This window comes from Bubalus bubalis, chromosome 3 (assembly GCF_019923935.1).
Source record: "Bubalus bubalis isolate 160015118507 breed Murrah chromosome 3, NDDB_SH_1, whole genome shotgun sequence".
Classification (NCBI taxonomy): domain Eukaryota; kingdom Metazoa; phylum Chordata; class Mammalia; order Artiodactyla; family Bovidae; genus Bubalus; species Bubalus bubalis.
In genome coordinates this window covers 159,480,059-159,496,164 of record NC_059159.1, presented here as the reverse complement: position 1 = coordinate 159,496,164, position 16,106 = coordinate 159,480,059, and positions in this window count along the sequence as shown.

Below are 16,106 nucleotides of genomic sequence, written 5' to 3'. Positions count from 1 at the left end.
CCTTTTGAGCCAAACATCCCAGGACTCTTGGTTTCTTTGACAATTATCTTAGAGCTCCTGGTGTAGGTGGTACTGGAAAATGAGGGATAATAATTGCCTTGGACAGGAGCCCAGGAAAGCCTCCTTTTTGCACTTAGTAGGCACTCATTATGGCATTGAAGGGAAGCCACAGTTACTCCATAGCTGGGGGTGGAATTTGTATCTTGAAACAACTCCCTGTGATTTAATCTTTAGGGTCTTGTATAACATGTATACACATCAAATAAACACAACACAGAAAGATTTCAAAGAGACACCGGTTGTTTTCATAGGCTGATCAAATAAGGATGAAAAAGAGCCCAGGCAACAATTTAGTGGCGTTTGTTCCGGAAAGTGCCCACCAGTTTCCTGGGAAATTTTGCTGACCTGGGCCAGGCCCAGGCTTTGGGTGTTTCCATGGAGACACCACCAAACCTTATAGGAAAAGCAACTCAACATACAACCAATGGAATAGGCTTATGTACGAGAACTCCCACTTGATTTTTGGAGCTCAGACTAGGCATCTCTCCATTTGTGAGGTCTTCCTCATTGCTCAGAGGAGACCACTCTGCTTCCGTCTCTTTGATCTCTTGTTTATCGCTTTTGACATGCTGCATTGTAATAATCTCTTTTCTTATCTCTCCCCATTCCTTGACGGCAGAAACAAAATTTTGCGCTTCTCTGTATCTATACGGGGTCTACAAAGAGTCCATCCCAGACCAAGACTAATAAAAAGAAGTCCCCTATGGTGGTCCAAATCCCACCCACTGCCTGTTTTTCTAAATAATGTTTTATTGGTACACAGCCAGGCTCATTTGTGTACATATTGTCTATGGTGGCTTTGCTGCTACAATGGCAGCATTGAGTGGTTGCAGCAGAGAATGTATGACTCTCAGAACCTAAGCTACTCACTATCTAGCCCTGCACTGTGGCACCCAGCCAGTCTGAGTCAACCAAACCACTTCCACAAGCATGTTAACTCAAACTGGGGAGGCCAGAGATCCTTGAAATAAGAGAGTCCATTCTGGCTTCTCTCAAGAAGACCTTATCCTTTGCTTCAAAAACGTGGAAACCATCTCACCTTCCCCCCCCTGCCCCCACATTTGATTTTTGTCCTCATTTTCCACCCCTTCCAGGTTATTTCTTTGATAGGCTCTTCTTTCATTCCAGTAATGGAATATGATTTCTCTGTAAGATATCATTTTTGAAGTGTGTTTTACATCATAGTAAATAATACTAATAGTACTAAGTGAAAAAGAAAAAATATATAAATGTACACAGAGTCTAATTCTAGCTAATGTGTTCCAAAAGCAAAGTCTGGGGACAAAGAGAAAAAAGGGTACTACAGTGTCGAGAGTGATTGCTTCTAGATAGGTAAGCTTGGGTGATGTTCACTCTTTTCTTTCGACTTTGATATATTTACAATAGTAAAGAATCCATCACATCTGTCAAGTGTCTCTGCTTTAAGCAGTTCTGAACAGGGCCTCTGTTCTTACAGACACTGTCTCAAATGGGCCCTCCCACATTGCTACACATTAGACTTACTCATAAATCCTACCTATGATTCATCTGTATCATATTTGTGAAACTGCTTTGGATAAAAGTGACTATGTATGTGGAGAATATTGTCAGCTCCATATTTTGCAGTTTGGAAGAAAAAAAAAAATCAGGTCATCCCCAAAGTCTAATTTGTGATATCAGTTCTATTCCTCAAGTCTATTCATGAAGACAGATTCCACTTTTGCACTTGCTTTCTTTAATGAGGTGGTTTGTTGTTTTGTTTTTTTTCCCCCTAATCCAGATTTCTAGTTTCTGCCAGAGGTTAAAAGAGAAAGCAGTGTATATGGCTTGGGTAAGGTAGAAAGACAATGGGGCATGGTGCCTTCAAAGGTGGGTTCCAGCACAGCTTTGATGCCTTCGAACTATGTGATTTGGGGAGGGGCACACCAGCTCTCAGAGCCTGTTTTCTCATCTGCAAGATGGTAATACTAACAACTCACTGGGTTCCTGGGGGGATTAAAGAGAGCAGTTTTCATGCAGGCACTTAATGTCAGTCTAGTACCCAATAGGTGCTTAATAAATAGTCTTCTATGAAAACAAAGAAATGTGTTTAAAGCCAGTGAAAGCACTTGCTGTGAAGGAAGTTCAAGGTGCTGCCCTGGAAGAGCCCCAGGAGGAAATGACACTTCCCCTCTCCCCGACTCAGCCAGAAGCAGGAAGAATCTTCATTTACATGCTCTCCTAATTATGTTCCGTAGTCCATCTGAGTACAGAGCCCCGAAAGATGATTCAAGGGATCCAGGCCCAGCTTGGCCTCTGCTTTCCTCTGCCATCTTCAATGTGCCCTTGTTTGCTCATCTGTAACATGAAGCCTTCAGACAAGAATCTCTGTGAGGTTTTAAATTTCTAATACAAAGAGGCTGTGACTCATTAGATTGCAAAAGCATGTCATATTGACCAAATAAGCCAATAAAGTCTTTGAAAATGTCACCTCTAGAACAGAGACATACAGCACAGGTACAATAGTTTCCCACATGTTTTCATGTCTGTGATCCTCAGAACAGTCCTGGGAGATGGGAAAGACAAGTATTATGATCCCTGGTAAAAGAGAAGGAAAGACACCCTTCATCACATAGTTTGCAAAGGACTGAACCTGGATATGAGCCTAGGTCTGCCTAATAGCAACTTTTGCAAACTTCCTACTCTACTAAGAATATGTTTCCGTGCTCTGGTTTACTGACTTTGAAGACCTTAAATTTCCAGTGACTCCTTTATTAGATTACCCACATCTTTTCCTCTTTGACTCTTGGTCTTCCTTGTTGTTCTCTAGAATTTGTCTTGTTCTGGGAAATTCATTTGCACAGGGTCATCTGTACAACGTCCTCAGTCTAGCTTTTATTGAAGGGGCATATCAAATTGAGAGATACTCCCTCTCATTTCATTGGAAAATGCATTCATTGCATTTTCACTGGTAAAGGCCTTAATGCTGGCAAAGACTGAAGGCAAAAGGAGAAGTGGGCGGCAGAGGATGAGATGGCTAGAGAGCATCACGGACTCAATGGACATGAATTTGAGCAAACTCCAGGAGATAGTGGAGGACAGAGTCTGGCTTGCTGTAGTTCAAGAGGTCAAGAGAGTTGGACATGACTTAGTGACTGAACAACAACAACAACCCTCAGAGTGCAGCAAGTAACATCAGAGCTTAGCGCTTAGGCTCAGCTCTTCATTCCATTTCCTCGGGAAGCCGGAAGAGAGGCACTTCAAACAGAACCCCCACTGGATATGTACAGGGGGAGGGAATGGCTCAGGTAGGAAGTAGCCTGGACTGGAGGCTGAGTGCTGGGCCCCTTGGGGCCACCTACCCTCCTGGGAGCCTCGGTGTCCCCAGGGGCACACGTGTAATGTGAAGTGCCCAACCATCTTCCCTTGACTTTAACCAATTGGCTCAGATAGCTTTTCCTCTAAGAAGTCTTCCCCAATTTCTTCAAGTAGGGTCAGCGATCTTCCTCTCTATCCCTACATCACAGTGATTGTCTGATGTGTTGTCTACTTACCACATCTGCGTGTGCGTGCTCAGTTGTTCCAGTCGTACCCGACTCTTTGCGACTTCGTGGACTGTAGCCCACCAGGCTCCTCTGTCCATGGGATTCTCCAGGCAAGAATACTGGAGTGACAGATTCTTCACCCCACTGAGCCACCGGAGAGCCCACTTATTACATGTATTATTATTACGTGCTTACTTACCTACCTTTCCCACTACACCGTAAGCTTCTTGAAGGCAGTGACTATGTGATTTTTTTTCTGTACTTTGTTTTCAATCTGAGCTATTGAAATCCCCTAGGAATTCAGGTTTGCAATATTGTACCCTGACAGCATCTTCATAATGACCTCATGGGCCTTACAGTACCTCCCCTAACCCCTGATCTGTCTGACTCTTCACACTGTCTCCACGCTCCTCATTTTGCTGTAGTTTCATTGGCTTCCTTTCTGTCTGGTCCAAGGGCACTCTCCTGGCTTGCCTCTTCGAGGAAACTTTTCTTTCTTTCTGGAATTCTCCTCCCCCAGAAACCTCTAGGCTAACTTCCTAACCTTCTTCATGTTTTTGCTTTGATCTCACCATCTTAATGACACTGAACTTGACCCCTTCTTTAATTCGGCAGCCTGTTTCCAGCACCCTTCCCAGGCTCAGCATTCCTGCTCTTCCACAGCAGTTATCAACTTTGAACATACTGCTTGTTTTTATGTACATCTATCTCCTTCTCTAGTATGTCAGTTCCGAGAGAAGCACTCTTTGTCCTGGTTCACTGGTATAGCCCACATGCCTAGAAAAGTGTCAGGCACATAGTAGGCATTCACACGGTGCAGCTGCTGTTTAGTCCCTCAGTCATGTCCAGTTCTTTGTGACCGCATGAACTGTAGCCTGCCAGGCTTCTCTGTTCATGGAATTCTCCAGGCAAGAATACTGGAATAGGTTGCCATGCTCTCCGCCAGGGGATCTCCCCAACCCAGAGATCAGATCCGAGTCTCCGGCTTGGCAGGTGGGTTCTTTACCACTGATCCACCTGGGAAGCCGCCAGTAAATGCTCACATACAGTTGCTAAATTAAATTAAGTCTATCTACTTTTTTTTTTTTCCTTCTGCTTGGGCTATTTAAATCTCCCAGAACAGTCAGGCTGAGTGAACTCTTCCAATATTCTGGACCTAACATTTCAGCTGATAGCTTTGACTGTCCCCTGGGCTTTGTGTAGGCATGACCCTAAAGATGTTGAGTCCTGTGGTATAACTTTGCCCACAGGATGTGATGAGTCCTTAATAATCAAGCTCTTTTAAAGCAATGGTTTTGCCTTTTGAAAAAAAAAATCATGTTTCTTCTTATACAATAGTTCCAAAACTGAATATTCAAAATGGGTGGAGGTGTCCTAGGCCCCCTAGAAGGTAGGATGCCCTGCCCCCCATTTGGAGAGTCCTGGACTGGAGCAGAAAGCCCTTTCTGTGGGCTCATCTTCCCCCACTTTCCTTGTCTTTCCGCCTCTACGAGTCATTAACTGTGCGAATCACAACTAAAACAAAGCTAATAATTGCTTCTTGGAACGTTGCGTAATGCCATGGAATGTTGCCACTGGCCTCTGAGAATCGGCCCCTAACTCTGCTCAGAGTAATTTCTCAGGGATTTTTAACTCAGCCCATCTTTAAGCTGAATGTTTATCATTTTCCTTTTTATTGTTTCTGGCTCCTCCCCTGCCTTTGAAGTTTCTGAAATCTTTAAGCACTTGGCTGGTCCCTATACACCGCAGGTCTTCTCCCTCAAAGAGGGCACCTGGCCAAGAGAAAGGAATCGGAGCTCCTCTCTTGGCTGAGCCCATAAAACAATCAGATTGCTCCGCAGCCTGCCATCTGAAACGTGAGCTATGCTAAAAGTACAGATAATGCAGCATGTTCCAAGGAGATTAGAATATCCCAGTGGGATTTCGGGTGAATGGAGAGGGAGAGTAAGCAAGTCCTCCACACACAGTGTAACCCTCTCTTCTCCAGACTGCATTGTCTTTGGGTAAGGCTAAGGGCATAGACCTCTGCTCCCTCTCTTTCTCACTATCATTTTGATTGGTGAAATGTTATAGTTTACAGCTGACTTTTCTTCATGAAGCTATTTCCTTGTTCTCTTCTGTACCACTTGGTAACTTCCATCAGTACTTATCCTCCTCTTGGCCTTGATAATCCTGGATCCCGAGGTAGCCTCACAGGGGAGGCAAACCCCAATGCCTATGCTAGCGTTATTGTTAATTTCCCCCAAAGTAAGGAGACTTCTTCCCCACCTCCCACCTCTCACAGGGTTTTCAGCTCTTTTGATATTTTCCAAGAGAAGGCCTGGGCTCCAGCCACTCTTCCATGAGGAGGCCCTGGACAACCCAGCTCAGAGCCCAGAGTGAGCATCCATATTGAAGAGAAAGCAGATTATGTGTTTGAAGCGTAATTCTCAGGAGATCAGAGCTAAGATAGGCTTTATTCTTTCACAGACTTGTTCAAACTTGAGGAAGTTAAAAAAGTTGAGGTGATTGGATTCACCCAACTCCGATGTCAATTTCTTAACACTTTTTTTTTTTTTTTTTTCACTTTCTTGGCCTCTGCTTGTTATCCTTTCTGCCATGTCCAATGAGCTCGAGGTTAGCCTTCCATTGGACCAGCAGCACTATGATGAAATCTGTGTGCCTGGTAGAAATGATAGTATATGAAGCAGCCTGCAGATAGGGCCAGGTGAGGCACATGGTGATGGGACTCAGAGAGTCTCATAATTTGGTGTGAGTGAAGGTATGGCAGGGCCAAGCCTATCTGTGATGTGTCCCATACCTCCAGTAATCAATTTCCTGTAACAAAAGCTGGATAGACAACAAGACTGATGAAGCTCCAGCTGTCAATGAAAGAGGGAAAGTGTCCCTGCCTATTTTATAAGTGTATAGAATTCTGAACCTTTAGTTTGTCCAGCTTCAGTCCTTGTCATTCGTTACTAGGGGGAGTTATGAGGATCATATCAGTTGTCAATGAACGGTTTCTTGTTGGGGGAAAAGCAGCAAATGCCACGATGTCTCTGCCAAGTGTTGTTCAGTTGCTGTCTTGTCTGACTCTTTGTGACCCCATGAACTGCAGCACAACAGGCTTCTTAGTCTATCACTATCTCCCTGAGTTTGCTCAAACACATGTCCATTGAGTCAGTGATGCCATCCAACCATCTCATCCTCTGTTGTCCCCTTCTCCTGCCTTCAGTCTTTCCCAGCATTAGGGTGTTTTCCAATAAGCCTGCTCTTTGCATCAGGTGGCCAAAGTACTGGAGCTTTAGCTTCAGCATTAGTCCTTTCAATGAATATTCAGGGTTGATTTCCTTTAGAATGCACTGGTTTAATTACCAAATCACTGATCTGAAAGGATCACTGGTTGATCTCACCCAGCTACAATGTGCCTGATCGGAGCCCCTCCTGTCTTGTTTGGATGTTTTTGTTGATGGTGAGCTTCCAATACCCATAGACAGCCAAGTTTGTGAGCATAATACTATTTCTTTGGACTTTTCTGATTATTAGAAATGTGTGATGATGTGGTCTGAAGGCCTAATGAATTGATAGCTGTCTCTTGAAAAATATCAGGATCTCATGGTCCCCATTATTTTTTCTAGGAATTCTCTAGGAAAATTTGCATCCCCCAAACACATATGACTTCGTCCAGCTGCCTAGGCTCAGAACAGTAGCTGCTGTAGGAGGTATAGGACACTGTGCATCCTCCAGGGCCTCAACTGCTCCAGGTTGCTGGAGCTCTTTCTCTCCTGATTCTCTGTGAATCAAAACGTCTGCTTTCTCATAGCTCCCAGGAGAGATTTCCCTCAACATCCACAGTCTGCAATCCCAACCTCACCCCCAACATGGGGATAGAAAGAATTAATTTTATCCCTACAAAGAGAGCTACAAGATCCCCTGACCAAATCAATCCCCCTTAACGCCATGAGAGATGGCTTCTAATAGTTAAAATTGCTTGCCTGAGCATGCGCACATGCATGCACACACACACACCCTATTTCAATATGAAGCATTTGGATTAATTCTTTGCCTTAGGTCAGTTTTCCTAGAAGCAGACCCTGAGATCATAATTCAAATGCAAGTGATTTATTAAGGAAGTGTTCCCAGGAGAACTTGGAAAAGCAGTGAGGGAAGCAAGATAAGGAAGGGGAAGAAGGCGAGTGAGGGTACAATTTCAGGCAAAGTCCAGCCTCAGCCTGATCCCACAGGAGACTCTGGAGTAGAAATTACACCTGAGCTCATCCACACTCAAGGCCAGGGAGCTGAGCGTTCAGACTATTCACTCCAATCAGTCATTGGCAAAGGGCCACCCCAGCAGGTTGCAAATTCCCAGGTATTTCTGTTAGGGGACGTATACTGACTGAATCCGCCCACCCTGGCCAGGCACCAGAGTAACCATATTCATGAGTTATTTTCCGACAGTAGGTCCTGGTAAGGAACGCAGAACTAATAAGCCACCACCAACAGGAAGAGTTTACGAAAGGTCAAAAGGAGACACCCTATGTCTGACCACCTCCCAGAATCCTGCTCACTAGCATCCGTCTTGGCTGAGCAATGTGTGCACCACCAGGAAGAACTCGTAAGTGAGAACGATTGGTCAAAGGCAATCCAGAAACTAATCCCATCACCATAAAACCTGAGATTGCGAGCCGCGAGGCAAAGCAGCTCTCCTGGGTTCCCTTCTCCTACTGTTCTCCGCCTGGGCGCCCCTTCCCAATAACATCTCTTCCTTCTGTGTCTCCTCAGACAGTTCATTTCTGAATGTTAGACAGGAGTCCAGTCTCGGGCCTTGGAAGTGGGGTCCCCCTTCCTGCAACATTTCCAACTCTCAGAGCTGTTGGGTACAGTGGCTCCAGCAGCCAAGGGTAGCATCTGTTAGAAACAAAGACACCAGAAGCCAGGGAAAGGTGCGTGGAAATGTAAAAGGGGTCTGACAGGTGCTGGACAGAGCATCCACACGTCTACTCATTCACCCACATCACCCCCAGTGAGTTTGCTTGGCTCTAGACTTTATATGCTGCTAACATAGCTCAGAATCTGGACTATAAAAAACTGGTCAACAAACACTGACTAGCATTCTCAGGGTTGGGTGGGACTGGGAAGGTTATGCCTCATCACACACCCCACTGAGTGGATACAATGCAGTCTAGGTCCATACTGACTTTCTAGTGTACATTCACGTTTTGATGGACACTGTTCAAATAAATCTTTGGAAATCATTTTATAGAGGCCGCTGTGAAGTCTTGTTTGCTGAGCCTCTGTGTGCATATGAGCTTGGTCATGTCCCCTCCTTTGCTAGAGCCTTTTATCCAATTGTCCATCAAGACCAGTCAAATCACCTCCCAAGATGATAAAGACTTTTACAGGCAAATCCAGAGCATGTCTCCCAGTTTCGCATTTGCTGGCATCTCTTGGAAAACACGCTTGTGTCTATGCAAAATCAGCCTTGTAAAACTCCTCTGCAAAGATAAACATAAACTCAAATCAAGCTGCTTTTACTTTCCTTACAGTAAACAAACCAAAAGCTAGACAGCTCTCACATTAAGTCTTTATCTTGGTGGGTGTATTTGTATTTAGTATTCCAATAATAATTACTAGAACCCTGGTGCTGTATCATTTTATGCCCAAGAACCTACAACCGGACAAAGGAATCTCAAGTCACTGCCATTTCAGTTTTCACCAGAGTTTTAATAACCGAACATTAGGTTCGGTTTTTTTTTTTTTTTTTAACTCTCTTTTTTTTCCCTCCCTTGAGTAAATAAAAGCATATGTTCTGTTGCCCCTTCTCTTTATATCACCCTAAAAAGCAGGAGAGAGAAAACCCCAAAGAGCAAAGCTCTTAAGTCAAACCAGTCTGTGCGAGTTAGATTCTCATGTCTCTTAACAGAATTCATCCTGCTTCCTCTGACACCCACACTAATCCCTGGCACATGGTGGTAGGCATTACGAAGGTGCGGCTCCCAGTCTCTCCCCTTCCCTTTCTGTGACTCTGGCCCGACCGAAGTCCTCCCCCTTTGCTCTCTCCCAGCCCCTGAGTCTTGCCTTGAGAACTTATTTCACTGCTCCTCTGCTTGTCCGCTGCCCCCACGGAGACACAGAAGTGAGTGAAACCACATTTCCGAACATTTATTCTGTACCAGGTAGCATCTACCATGAATCATTTTATTTTAATCCTCACAGACTCCCCTGTGAAGTAAAATCCTTTTCCCGATTTTAGATAGGAGAAAACTGAGGTAGGAAGGATTTCGATAGCTGTTCTAAGATCATACAGTGAGGGAGGGTGCAGAACCTGCAGCGGCATCTCAGTCCAGTCATTCCAGTCCTGCGCAGTTTCTGCTCCCCGGAATCGGCTCTGGGTCCTCAACCCCCATGTGAACACTGAGGAATGTTAAGTATTTCTGAGACTCCACATTCATAACCCAGTTATAAAAAACTCTGATTTTAAGCACATGAAAATCTATTTTAAAAAAAAAATCAACAGCATACACTTGGGAAAAGAGAAGTGATATCTTCCTTCATTCCGAAATGTCTGTAACTCACCAGCGTTATTGTCAGCCTGGAGTGAGACCGAAAGAACTCTTGTTTATGGCTTCGATGGAATGATTTTGTAACACACGTTTTTAAAAACACTTTTAATATATGGTTCAATCAAACAACAATCCCTATGGCTTGCAACTCAAAATGTCACGGTGGTGAAATACTCATTAGTCACTTGCTGTAAGTTCAGTGGAATGTGCTGGGACACGGAGTCTGTGAAAGCAGACAGCTTCGTCGAGCTGTCAGGTCACATAATGTACAGCCTCACACTACGACACTGTCATCAGGAGGAAGGCTGAGACTGTGTGCTTCACAAACCGAGAAACTGGTTTCTAGAAGCCTGGCTATTCACTGAACGCTCTTTAAAGCCGAGGTAATGCGTTTCCTACTGTTATAACAACGACATGTGAGTCACACATGTGGTTTCAAGAGTCCTAAACTGGGACTGTGTGGCTGCTGATGTAATCAGAAGTAACCTTTGGGTCTTTGAGACGAGAAGCTTCGGGAGGAAAACTGCCCAGCACAGATAATTGCTGATTTCCCTGAGCACTATCACCAGCATTCCAGCATTTAGGTCTCCTTGGGAAATTGTTCATTAATAGCCTATTTTCATTTGGAAAATGTCTTTACTACCAAGGCAAATATTTCCAGGATTTTGCCCACAAGCTCATCTTGACCCACTGTGTGGAGGTAGTTTGTTGTGGAGGAAAAGAACCTGAAGTTGAGTGTCAGGCGAATTGACATGTAAATTCCAGCTCTGCCACTCACCAGCTGTGTCATTTCAGATAGGTTACTTAACTCCTCTGAGCCTTGATTCTTTAATCTGGAAAGCAGAGAAATTATTTCTATCTCACAACGTAGTGAGAATAACATTAGAGATAGAATAGCATCTGATGATGAACCAACTAATCGAATAATACCCTGATGAGGGAAAGACTGAAGGCAAAAGGAGAGAGGGGTGGCAGAGGATGAGATGGTTAGATAGCATCACTGACCTAATGAACAACTGAGCAATTTCCAGGAGCCTGGTGTGCTGCAGTCCATGGGGTCACAAAGAGCCAGACACGACTGAGTGGCTGAACAACACAACAACAGAACTATAGGATACAACACAGACAACCAGGTATTCTGATCCAGTCCTGCCCCCAGGTAACCAGGCTTGATTAATCCTCTGAATCTTGAGCCCTGCGTGGCCAAGATAGGAACCGGCACTAGTTCTGGGCCCTCCAGACCCTTGTTTCTCTGCCCAATCTCCTAAGCACAGGATTCACTCAGACAATCCCCAGGGCTTCACAGGAAGCAAGTGGAAGACGAGAATAAGACAAGGAATGGAGGTGGCGGTGTTGGGCCAGATCTTGCGAGAACAATCTTTCCTACGGGAATGCCATCTGTCAGTCATTAAGATCGCAAAGCAGTAGGAGTATGTGACTGAGAATTCTGACCTTCAGAATTTCTGTAAGCAGCCTCTTTGCTTTGTAATAAGAAGGAGGATGTCAGCTGTGCAAGAGGAATACCATGGAAATGCTGAAGTTTCATGTGGGGCAGAGATCATGGTGGAGGAGAAATCATAAGTCTTCTGAGAGCTATGGATGACTCATTAAGCAGGAAAGAGGAGGATCCTCGGAAGGTTGTTACAATCATCCAGAAGAAGGGAGCATGAAGGATTTGCTCTGCTAACCATATTGTAGCACTTGTATCCTCTGTCTTCTTCCAGTTCAAAAGCTTTTCCATATATGTGTATTTTGAGCCTCACCCCAGCACTATGAGTCAGAATCTTCTTATGAGAGATGAGAAATCTGAGGCACAGAAGCCCTGTCTGAGCTAGAATTCTCTGCGAGATCACACTGGAGAAAGAGTTGCGTGTTGCCTCAGTGGAATGGGTGTCCCTTGGTTTGTACTTCTTTCTTAATTGCATCATGAACTTGGATTATATCCTGAAGATCTAGGGAAGGGCAAAGGTTGTTATCCAGTTTATAAATTTTTTTTTTTATGTTCTAGTGGTTCTATTCCAAAACAAGTAAGAAGGGAAAAATGCAAAAAATGAGATGCTGCCTTAAAATTCTGTAGTGAAACACTAGAACATGGAGTGGCGAGGCTATTAAAAGTTTACTTTAAAAAAAAAAAAAGAAAAAAAGTCTTTAAGAAGCAGTAAGCATTTTTATCTTATCAAAGTCTGATATGCAAATGAGAAATCACTTCCTCTTTCTAACAAAAATAACAATCATAATTTCTTATCATATTCCAGGCAGCGTGGTAAGTATGTTACATTCATTATCCCCTCAACCCAATGGGACAGATATTACTATTCCTTTTCTTAGAGATGAAGAAGAGGAGACTTAGAGAAGTTATGGACATATAGTTCATAAGTGGCAGAACCAGGATGTAAATACATTCTGAGGCTCTAAAGCCAGAACATGTGCTCTTAGTCTTAACTGCCACCTCTCAGAAACTGTACTGGCAGATCCCACACATATGTGGGATGTGAATTATGGAAGGAAAAAAAAAAAGTCTCACAAGGGAGGAATTATACCTAAATTCTCAGATAAGGGGATTCAAGTTCAAAATTCTTTGACTTCTCCATGGCCACACAATTGGTCAGGGGAGAAGGTGTCAAGATTCAGATGCAGAACTTTGATTTTGTGCCAAGGGCTATTTCTTTCCTCACACCTGGCATTGTATCTCTTGATGAGAAAAAAAAACTGGGTTAGTGCAGTTCCTTCATAGGAAGAAATCGTTGAATTGTACAAAGGCTTACAGCAAGTGGGACCACCCCACTGGCTACCAAAATACTCATTTATTCAGTCACCAACCAATATTTATAGAGCATCTAGAATGTCAGGCATTGTCAAGTGCCTTGGAATACAGGATGAGCACAGAGTGAAAGATAGGTCTCTAGCTCATGGTGCTTATCAGGTCTCCAAAACGCCTTCATTTCCCAGACACACTTTCACAATATTGATGGAAAAAGTCATCTATCTCTAAATCTCAGTGATTTCCTACTGACTTTCCCCCTGAAACTCCCATTACCTTTGACATAGTCTAGCTGCTTTGGGGGGAACGCTATAGAGCTGTAATCACAGTGGAGGTGACTGTAGTATGCTAAATTGCTTCAGTCGTGTCCAACTCTGTGTGACCCTATGGACAGTAGACTGCCAGGCTCGTCTGTCCGTGGGCTTCTCCAGGCTAGAATACTGGAGTGGGTTGCCATGTCCTCCTCTAGGCAATCTTGACTATTGTGCAAACACATTAGACCCCTCCTTTACTAGCGTGGATTAGCAGCTCATCCTGAGTGACTCTGGATGTGGTCAATGCCAAGCAGCAATCTCAGAGCACAGACATGTGCCTTGATGTCATCCTGAGTACAGACACCTGCACAGCAAGTCTCTTCGGACCTTCCTTGGGATGGCCTGCATTAGACCAGATGGTTTTCTGAGCCCTGTGGGTGGACTGCCTATAGGAATCTTTGGCATTTCTGCTGCCTGGAAGAGCCACCAAAGGGAGAGTGGTGATGAGAGGGCATCTGGTTTGTCTTCCCTGAATGCAGGGAAGGACTGGAAAGAAGCAATCAGATGAGATGGTTTGGCCATTAGCAGTTTCCAGCTGACTTTGCCAGGCCCAGAAGAACTATGACCTAACCTCTGCTTCAAGGAGACTACAAACAAATGTAAACAATCAGTTTCCAAGGCCAGCATCCAGCTCCTGGTGTCTTGGTCCCCCTCTGCACTGTAATGTATGTCTCAGTATCCTGGTAACTGCTGGGAAAGGCTCTCAGCTGTGAGGACCCGTACCGACTGTGATCTCAATAGAAGGCAAGGTCCTCATGTGTACCTCTTTTCACAGTTAACAAGATCCTGCTATTTCCAGTACCTCACTCCATACCCATAATAAAATGCAAAGGCCAGTTTTGCAGTTCTCATGTCACAAATGAAAAAACTGAAGTGCAGGGTTAGCGGCACAACTGGGGCTAGACACTAGGTCTAGCAACTAACAGAATGATTCTCCATCTTTTGCTTTAGGATAAAATGAGATGATTAATATGATAGTAAGAACTTCCTTGAAATTTTCTGATATGGGTTGCACATGCATACTATATAAATAAATTAATAAGTGCATACATAATACTTTTGAGGTAGTAGTAATGGTAAAGAACCCAACTGCCAATGCAAGAGTTGAAAGAGACAAGATCTTTCCAACCCAGGGATTGAACCCAGGTCTCCTGCACTGCAGGTGGATTCTTTATTGTCTGAGCCACCAGGGAAGCCCAATAATACTGGAGTGGGTAGCCTATCCCTTCTCCAGGAGATCTTCTCAACCCAGGGATTGAACCCAGGCCTTCTGTATTGCAGGCAAATTCTTTACCAGCTGAGCTACCAGAGAAGCCAATATAAATAAACTAATAAATACTTCCGAGGTGACACCTTGGAAAGGTGGTAAATGGTAAAGAACCCACCTGGAAATGTAGGAGATGGAACAGATGAGTTTGATCCCTAGGTTGGGAAGATCCCCTGGAGGGGGGCATGGCAACCCACACCAGTATTCTTGCCTGAAGAATACCATGGACAGAGGAGCCTGGTGGGCTACAGTCCATAGGGTCACAAAAGAGTTGGACACAACTGAAGCGACTTAGCACGCAGGCATGCATATATAATACATACATATATATGGCATTTAGCCTTTTACTTGGCACAAAATAGTCCCTCAGTAAGAAATACCTTTTTTTTGTTTGTTTTTTAAACTAAGGCAGCATAGCAGAATTGTTGACCTATGATTTATGAAGTCAGGTGAACTTAGAATGATATCATGACCCTGGCCAGGTTATTTAACCTCTCCAGGTATATACTAGTTTCTTTATCTGAAAATGGGAAAATAATTAAAACAAAAAACTTCCTAAGGTTTGAATGAGAGTTGTATAGATAAAAGATAGGAATTTTCTCCCTAACCATTCTTTTGGTAAGGTGGTATTGAGGGGAACTCTGTCTCCTTCTTTGGCTATGTACATGGTGCCTGAAAGATGGAAGAATGTACTCAATTCTTAAGTTTATAACTGTTCTCTGAGATGTTACAATGAAAATATTTACATTCACAAACAGGAAACCCTTTGCTATCATGCTAAGCATGAACGTTGTACTATTTTGTAAAGATCCCAGTGGTCTCAGACTCTCCCAGAGTCTCCCACTCTCAGTGGTCATTTCTGTGACATCTGTGTCTCATCCCATCAGAGATCCTGGCACTTCTAAGGATGCTGTGTAAGTTCTTGGCATTTTTGAGACTTGCCACAGCATGCCCCACTTCCCCAGGCTCTGGGATGATAACTTTTGCTCACTTTGTAGGCCCAGTTATGTCTCCTTCTCCAGCCCAGATACTAACTTCCCTCAGTAAGTTCCTCAAACAAATGCCTGGAGGGGGAAGTAGGCAGGAGGGCAGGCCTACGACACAGAGGCCTTTAAGAACTTTGTTAAGAGGAGGGAGATTTTCTCCAGATGCCTTTTTCCAATCTCCTATCAAATGGAAACACAAATTAATATCCCAATATGTTTTCCAGCAGATTAAAATAAAAATAATGAAGAGGAGGAGGAAAAAGGGAGAAGGAAAGAGAAGGAGAAATAATATATGTGTGTCCAGTACAGTACAGCATATCATAAACACTTATAAATGGTGGTATAACTACTGCAGTATTGCAGTTTTATGTTACTGGGACAGCCTTGTAATACTTCAGCACTTTCTCTCTGTGCTTTGCTAAAATAGGGGCTTCAGGGTGAAAAACTGATATTGAAAAAGCACTTTGTCAGATGGACGATGACCAGATTCTCCAAAATGAACAGAAATGAGATCATGAAATCTCATCTGAGCCTTTTCTCGCTAACCTCCCCTTACTTTCCTAATGTAGTTTGGCTTGGCTCAAGAAAGGGGATTTGGCATACACTGATGTTGGGCAATATCATCTATGTAAGTATCATAAATAAAATGTGAGCAAATCCAAACCAGCAGTAC